This window comes from Equus asinus, chromosome 6 (assembly GCF_041296235.1).
Source record: "Equus asinus isolate D_3611 breed Donkey chromosome 6, EquAss-T2T_v2, whole genome shotgun sequence".
Lineage (NCBI taxonomy): Eukaryota > Metazoa > Chordata > Mammalia > Perissodactyla > Equidae > Equus > Equus asinus.
Window position 1 is genome coordinate 39,883,132 of NC_091795.1, and position 8,269 is coordinate 39,891,400.

The 8,269-nt window shown below is 40.2% G+C and overlaps 1 pseudogene; it reads right to left on the reverse strand.

Moving 5' to 3' along the window:
* Window positions 1–1,211: 1,211 nt before the first annotated feature.
* On the reverse strand, window positions 1,212–2,363 carry LOC106823852 (formin-binding protein 1 pseudogene; annotated as a pseudogene).
* Between the last annotated feature and the right edge of the window lie 5,906 nt (window positions 2,364–8,269).

An 8,269-nucleotide genomic window follows, 5' to 3' on the forward strand; every position in this document is an offset into this window, starting at 1 on the left:
CAGATCCTATGGGGCCAGCTTTTTAAAGATGGTGAGAAAATTTTATTTTATTCTGGCTAAAGTTAATCATACTATTTTCTAAAGTGAGCCTTTACATTTATTGCCTTTAAAAAATTCCAGTGAGCTTCAAACTGAGATTTTAAAGGTGTCAATGATTTAAAAATCTACCATTTGAAAAGCAGTCTGCTGAATTCTGGGTCTGTGTGTGAATGTAGTTACTGCCACACTGCATTCCGGGTATAGCTTAGCCCAGGGGAGTGTGGGCTGAATACAGCTCCTCTTGCCACAAAACCTCCAACAGAAACAGAACCAAGGCGGCTGAAAAGGAGACCTGCACTGCTTGCATATAAGGATGTCTATACAGCATTAGAACATCTGATCTACTGTGTCAATTGGGTGGCGGGAAGAGCAATTGGTGTCGTATGTCAAATCAACAAGTTAACTGCCCAAACTTTTCTGCACTTCAATTGGTTATTTAGGATCAAATAGACATGACAAGATAGTCATGATGAAGTAACCACGGTCTTAACCCTATTCAAGGAAAAATACAAACATTTAGTACCAATATTTTTATGTCTTTACTCAAGAAGGGTGACATTTTATTTTGTCCATGATTTCCTCTAAGTGAATAATGGTAAAAGGTAATAGACTAGCACAGTTCAATTTATCAAGTTACAAAATGTAACATTCTAATATACTTCCATTTACAGCAGACACTGTATATAAATAAGAGAGCAGAAGTCTCTGCGTGCCCATGATGCTATCCTTTTTGATTCAGAAATAATGATTAGGAGGTAGAATCTGACTTTTTTGTCATTTATAGATGTTGCCAAAAGAAGAAATGTTTATCAGATTTCAAATGACACAGTTGTAAATTGGCAGTTGGCAGCTTTCAATATAAAACTTCACCTTAGCAAGATAAACTTGACCAGAGTGAAAACTGGCCAAGGAAAATTGAGGTGTACGATGCCTAAAAGGCCACTATGTGACTTTATAAAAATATATACTATGGTGCTCTCCATTCGTCCAATCTTTCGAAGAACTGCCTGTAACAGTCACGGTTGTGAGAAGAAACAACTCCAGTTCTTTCTTAAAAAGTTTTTTTTAAATTTTTTTTTTAAAAGATTTTATTTTTTCCTTTTTCTCCCCAAAGCCCCCCGGTACATAGTTGTGTATTCTTCGTTGTGGGTTCTTCTAGTGGTGGCATGTGGGACGCTGCCTCAGCGTGGTCTGATGAGCAGTGCCATGTCCGCGCCCAGGATTCGAACTAACGAAACACTGGGCCGCCTGCTGCGGAGTGTGCGAACTTAACCACTCGGCCACGGGGCCAGCCCCTTAAAAAGTTTTTTAAAGTGATATTAAATATACGTCTTAGCACCTTTGGCATTTTTGTCCAAATAGACTTTGACAGTTAAAGTAGGAAGGTAACCCTTTTCATCTTCATTACTCCAGATGCAGATTCACCTTCATGTTCCTCTCTAACATACGATGTTTCTGCTTCAACTACTGAAATAATTCCTTCATTCTGACTTTCAAATACGTAGAGAGCTTTACAAGTCCCTAGGGTGGGAAGGGGTTCCTTGTTACCAAATTCATTATTAAAATCCATGGCCAGGACCTTCCCCTCACTCTCCTGACTTTGCTCCTCTAGGTGACTGACACCTGTGTTCTCCCAATCTTGTGCACAGTAATTCAGGGTTTTGTACATTCTATTCTGTTGTCAGGTCTGTTTGCTTGGTGCTGGGGGCCTGCCTTCAACCAAAGCCAGCCAGATTTCAAATTTCTGGGCCTCTGGTCACAGTTTTTCTATATTGTTGGCTGACTTTTGTTACTTCATGACCCAAACCGTCTGGGTCTCCTATTTGAGATTCTTTAGATAGTCATCTTTTATCTTTGTTATGCCTTCCCTTTGATCCATCTCCATTTGAATTTCTTTATTTAATTCATTGACTTTCTTTTATTCCTTTTTCCTACTTTGTTGAGGAGGAAGACTGTTGACGTTCTTGGTGTTGCACCCACCACACTTTTGGCTTTTGAAGCAGAGAATTTGGGGTTTTAAGATCACAAACTCATTGAAGAAGTGAGCTCCATTTTCTGTTTGGAAGACATTTATTTTTATGAACAGCCGTAACTTTCCTTTGGATTTGCTATCAGACTTGACTTCTGGTTTGCCTTCTCTGGAATCTGAAAGACTATTGTCAGACACAGCACACTTCATTGGCAAGTGTTGTCCTCAACTGTCTCCAGCAGGCTCAAACTTTGACTTCAAAGTTTCTACTACCAGCTGTGATGTTCTTTGGATCATTGATTCATTTGCCTTTACTATTCTATCCAAGGATTTCCCATTGATTGCTACTGCCTGTTGGTCAACCTCTGCATGTCTTTATTGATTCTCAACTTCTCACTATCCTCCTTTTCTCCATCTCTTGTATTTTCTGAGAAATGTTGGAAATATGAGGATGATAATATTCACACAGCTCATGGTCGAATTTGTTGAAGAACTGATGAGTAATCTGCTTTGCTGTCCTCTGCCATTGATGCCACTTCTGAGCTTGTTGGTGTGCCTTTTCAACATCTACTTTTTAAAACGTTCATGCCAGGATCATTTCCCCCAAATACTGATGTGCTCTGTCAGTCTTTTTGCAATCTCGCTCAAATCATCTTTTATTTGATTAAAGTTGCTTCCAGCAGGTATATATCGATGGTTGCACCTTCTGTGCAACATGAAAGTGCGATTTCCACTCCCGCTCTGGTCTTAAACACAGCCCGCTAACTCCACAGGGATCAGGGAGCTCAAGTTCTCAAAGAGAAGTCCATGCTGCCCAGCGTGACCGCTCCTTTCACTCACACACAGGAAAGGAAAGCTTTACGTGACTGATACCTGTATTGTTCCTCCTCCTTCGAGTTTTTTTTAGGCTGGTTCCCGAGCTGCTTTGCATAGCTGAGTTCAATCTCTGTCCTTACCCGGACAAACGTGATGTGTTTCTCAAGAATACCAATTTCCTACTGTATGTGTTTTCTAAGTCAAACTGATCCCCGAACTCGGTGCCCCAGGGGGCTGGGGGCGGAGAGGGGCGCTCGGCGCGGCGGGCGCGGCTGCTGTGGGCCCTCCCCAGCCATCCCGTCGCCCCCGCGCTCCTCCCGGCCGCCGCCTCCTCCAGGGTCTCTTCAGCGGCCCCTCTTCCCGGGCGCTTCCCACCAAAGGGAGCTGGCCCGCCCCGCGCCCCCGTGCTTTAATTTGTAAACGCCCAGGGTATTCGCCAGAGTCCAGAAGCGCAGACTCGCGCGTTCATCCAGGGCAGGAGCGCACAGGACCAGAAAGAGAAAGATGGAGGGGTAGGGACCTCGCCTGCCGATGCCCCGGAAGCTCGCGACCCGGGCCCCAGCAGAGAGCCGCTGCCGAGAGGCTGCCCCCTGCCGCCACGGAGGCCACCTGCCAGGCCCAGGGATGGAGCGCCCCGAGGAGGAGCCTGGATCCCGGCCCCACGGATGGAGCACCCTGGGGAGGAGGTCCAACCGGTCCCTAGGATGCAGCGCCCCGGGGTTGGGGCACCCTGGGGAGGAGCCTGGAGATCCACGAGGCCTTTCACATGAAAAGAAAGGCGCCCATGGATGGCCCCAGAGCGCCTGTGGTAGCAGGCCCCCTGGGCCACTACTGGGTCTTCACTCTGGCACCTCAAGCCTCACTTACCCCTGCCTCCTCATTCCTTTCTCTCTTGGCTCCCCCTAAACCAGAGTGTATCCTCCCAACCTCCTTGCCCTCTTCCTGGTAGAAGTGGACCAAACAATTCAGGCCATATGACAAAATAAATGTTAGGCCAAAGCTAAGCATGAAATGGAATACCATTATTAGAGAATTAACTTCAGGGATAAATAACTTCAATAATCTGCAATTTTATGTTTAAAATTTTAAAGTTATGAAAAAGTATGGTGCAGAAACGATGAGGAGTGCCAGATGGGATTGCTCCTGTGGTCCGTACCCTACGCATTTGCCATTTGAAACAAGTGCTCATATTCACAGGTATATTTATTGAATCATTAACTTTAATTCAGGAAGGAGGTTTTTCAGTAAAATTTTCTAGAAAGAACTTTGTTTCTAGGATTCATAGCTTGAATAGAAGTGAAAAAGAAACCCTTTGTTTTTACTCGAAAATAGCTGGCAAGCTATAACTATCCTCTGTTTAAATTTTTAGCTTCCTCAAAAAGCTAGAAAAAGAACAAAAAAGTTAACCAAAAGAAAGTACAAGGAAGGAAATAATAAGCATAAAAGTATAAATTAATGAGGTAGGAAACAAAAGATAGTACAGATAATAAATAAAAACGCTGGTTATTTGGAAAAAAGTAAGATCAATAAACCAATAATTAAGCTAATATAAAAAGGGAAGAGGGGCCAGCCCCATGGCCCAGTGGTTAAGCTTGTGCACTCTGCTTCTGCGGCCCAGGGTTTTGCTGGTTCCAATCCTGGGCACAGACATGGCACTGCTCATCAAGCCATGCTGAGGCGGTGTCCCACATGCCACAACTAGAAGGACCCACAGCTAAAAATATACAGCTATGTACCGGGGGCTTTGGGGAGGAAAAATAAAATCTCCAAAAAATAAAAAAAGGGAAGACAGCACAAAAACACAAAATAAGAAGTCACATAGTAGGGACATAACCACTAGATCAGAGGAAGTTAAAAAATATATGAGAGTATTTTGTACACTTTATGCAAATAAACTTGAAAATATAGATTAAAATGAGTAATTTCAGAGGAAAATACAATTTACCAAAATTGAGCCCTGTAGAGAAAGAAAGTATTAAAGACCAATCTCCATAAAATATTAGAGAAATTTATCAAATAGATATGCCATATGCAGGGAAATGCTATCAAACTCTTAAACAGCAGGTAATCCCAATACTAAATAAATTGTTCCAGAGACCAAGAAATGAAGGAAAACTGCCAAATCCTGTTGTAAACAAGTACAAAATTAATATATAAATCTGACGTAGCTAGCACAAAAATGAAAACTGTAAATCAATTCACTTAAGAATTAAATAAAACTTTGCACTCCTAACCCAACAGCCAATTAAGGAAATAAATCTTCAAGAGCAAGTGAAGTGGGCTGTGGGGGAAGAAAAGCAGAGATAGCTCATATTTGGAAATATGTTACTGTAATTCACCATATATTCTCCAGGTACACTGAAAAGGCCTTTTGTCAAAATTTAACACCTATTCTTGATCAAAACACCCAATAAAATAGTAATTGGCAGATGTTTTTAAACATATATATGTATATATAAGTTCTAAATTCAACATCTAACTTAATGGGGATCAGGAACAAGGCAAGCATGCCCATAGTCTCTTCTACTATTTAGCATTGTATTGGAATTATCAGCCAATGCAATTAGACAGGAAAACAATTCGAGCATAAGAATTGGAAAAGAAGAGGTAAAACTCTCTCTATATGCAGATGACAGCATATCTGGAAATCCCCAAAAAATCTACTTTAAAGCTAACTCAAACAATAAAAGGATTCAGTAAACTAGCAATGAATAAAATTAACAGAAAAAATCAATAGCCTTCACATATTAAAACCAATAACCAGGTAGAAGAGAAAAAGAAAAAGAAAGCCCCATTTATAATGCAACATAAAAAGGTGGTATAGGAATAAACTTAACAAGAAACGTGCAAATTTTATACTAGGAAAACTTTAAAACATCCTAAAAGATCCAGAAGCAGACTTGGACAAATAGAAAATGCTTGTTTCTGGACTCAGTAGCATAAAAATCTTTGTTGGTTAATTTACAAATTTAGTGTGAGTCAAAAAAGTATCAACAAATTTTTTTTTCTGGCACTAGACAAGTTCATTCTAAAGTTCATAGAGAAAAATAAACATGCAAGAAGAGCTAGAAACTCCTGAAAAAGAAGAGCAATAAGGGGACACTAGCCCTACTAGATGTTAAAATATACTATAAATATTAATATTAAGTACTAAAATATACTATAAATATAAAATAGTGAGGTATTGGCACATGAATAGGCTGACCAGAGAAATATAATAGAAAGACCAGAGTATGGAAATTTGTTATATAATAAGGGGCATCAGGGAAAAGATAGACATTTTTTATTAATGGTGTTGAGAAAACTAGAGAACTACTTGGGAAAAGATAAAATTGGGCCCATTTCTTACACAAGAAAAATATGCAGATGGATCAGAGATCTAAATGTTAAAAACATAATCACACAAGTAGTAGAAGAAAGCATATATAAAGAACTCATACAACTCAACAATAAAGACAAATAATCCAATTAAAAAATAGGCAAAAGATTTGAATAGATATTTCTCCAAAGAAGATTTGCAAGTGGCCAAAAAGCAGACAAAAAGATTCTCAATAAGATTAGCCATTGGGAAAATGAATATCAAAACTGCCATGATAGCACTTTACACCCAATAGGATGGTTAGAATCAAGAACATGGACAACAACAAGTTTGGAGAGAATGTAGAGAGATCAGAACCCTTATACAGGCTGGTGGGGCAGCCACTTTAGAAAACGGTCTGACAGTTTCTCAGATGGTTAAACAAGTTTTACCATATGACTCAGGAATTCCACTCCTGGGTACTTACCCAAGAGAAGTAAAAATTTGTCTACACAAGAACTTATACATGAATGTTCATAGCTTTGTTCATAATAGTCAAAAAGTGGAAACAACCCAAATATCCATCAACTGATGCATGTGTGAAATGTGATATATTCATACAATGGAGTGTTACAAGGCCATAAAAAGTAACAAAGTATTGATACATGCTATAATGTGGGTGAACCGTGAAAACATTATGCCAGAAGTGAGAGAAGCCAGACGCAAAAGGCCACATATAACATTCATTTATATGAAATGTCTAGAATAGGCAAATCCTTAGAAAAAGAAAGTAGATAGGGTTAAGGTTAGGGTGTGACTGCCAATGGGTATGGAATTTCTTTTAGGAGTGATGAAAATATTCCTGAATTATATAGTGTTGATCCATGCACAACTTTGTGAATATACTAAAAACCAGTGAATTGTACACTTTAAGGGGGCGAACTTGGGGCCGGCCCAGTGGCATAGTGGTTAAGTCCGCACGCTCCGCTTCAGTGGCCTGGGGTTCATGGGTTTGGATCCATGTGCAGGGGTTGGGGTCTGCAACCATGGCAAGCCACGTGCAGGTCCGAGCAGCAGAGGAGGAGAAACTCTTTCATAGAGGGAAGAAGTTGGGAGGGCTGTTGTAAACAAAGTGTTAGACATGTAGTGGCTTTCATTGGCTGAGTTTCAACAGTCTCTCATTGGCTGAGCTTCTTGCCAGTCAAGAGGAAGACTTTCTTCTTCCTGTTGGGCTCTGCAATCCTAAGGAGTGAGAGCTTGCCCTTTTGGCCTCCCAACTCCAGTTTAATGAGGTTTCTGTTTATTAATTTCCACATTTCCCCTCTTTTTAAAAAATTATTTTATTGAGGTCATAATAGTTTATAACATTGTGAAATTTCAGTTGTACGTTATTGTTTATCAGTCACCATATAAATGTGCTCCTTTATCCCTTATGCCGATCCCCTAAACCCCTTCCCCTCTGGTAACCACTAATCTGTTCTCTTTGTCCATGTGTTTCTTTATCTTCCACATAGGAGTGAAATCACATGGTGTTTGTCTTTCTCTGTCTAGCTTATTTAGCTTAACATAATACTGTCAAGGTCTACCCATGTAGTTGCAAATGGGACAATTTTGTCTTTTTTATGGCTGAGTAGTATTCCATTGTATATATATGCTACATTTTCTTTATCCATTCATCAGTCAGTGGACACTTGGGTTGCATCCACGTCTTGGCTGCAGTGAATAATGCTGCAAAGAACATAGGCGTGAATAAATCTCTTTGAATTGTTGATTTCAAGTTCTTTGGATAAATACCCAGTAGTGGGATAGCTGGGTCTATGGCATTTCTATTTTTAATTTTTTGAGACATCTCCATACTGTTTTCCATAGTGGCTGCACCCATTTGCATTCCCACCAGCAGTGTATGGGGGTTCCCTTTTCTCCACATCCTCTCCAACACTTGTTTTTTGTCTTGGTGATTACAGCCATTCTAACAGGTGTAAGGTGCTATCTCATTGAAGTTTTGATCTGCATTTCCCTAATGATTAGTGATGCTGAGCATCTTTTCATGTGCCTGTTGGGCATCTGTAGATCTTCTTTGGAAAAATGTCTGTTCATAATCTCTGCCCATTTTTTGATTGGGTTGTTTGCTTTTTTGTTGTTGAGTT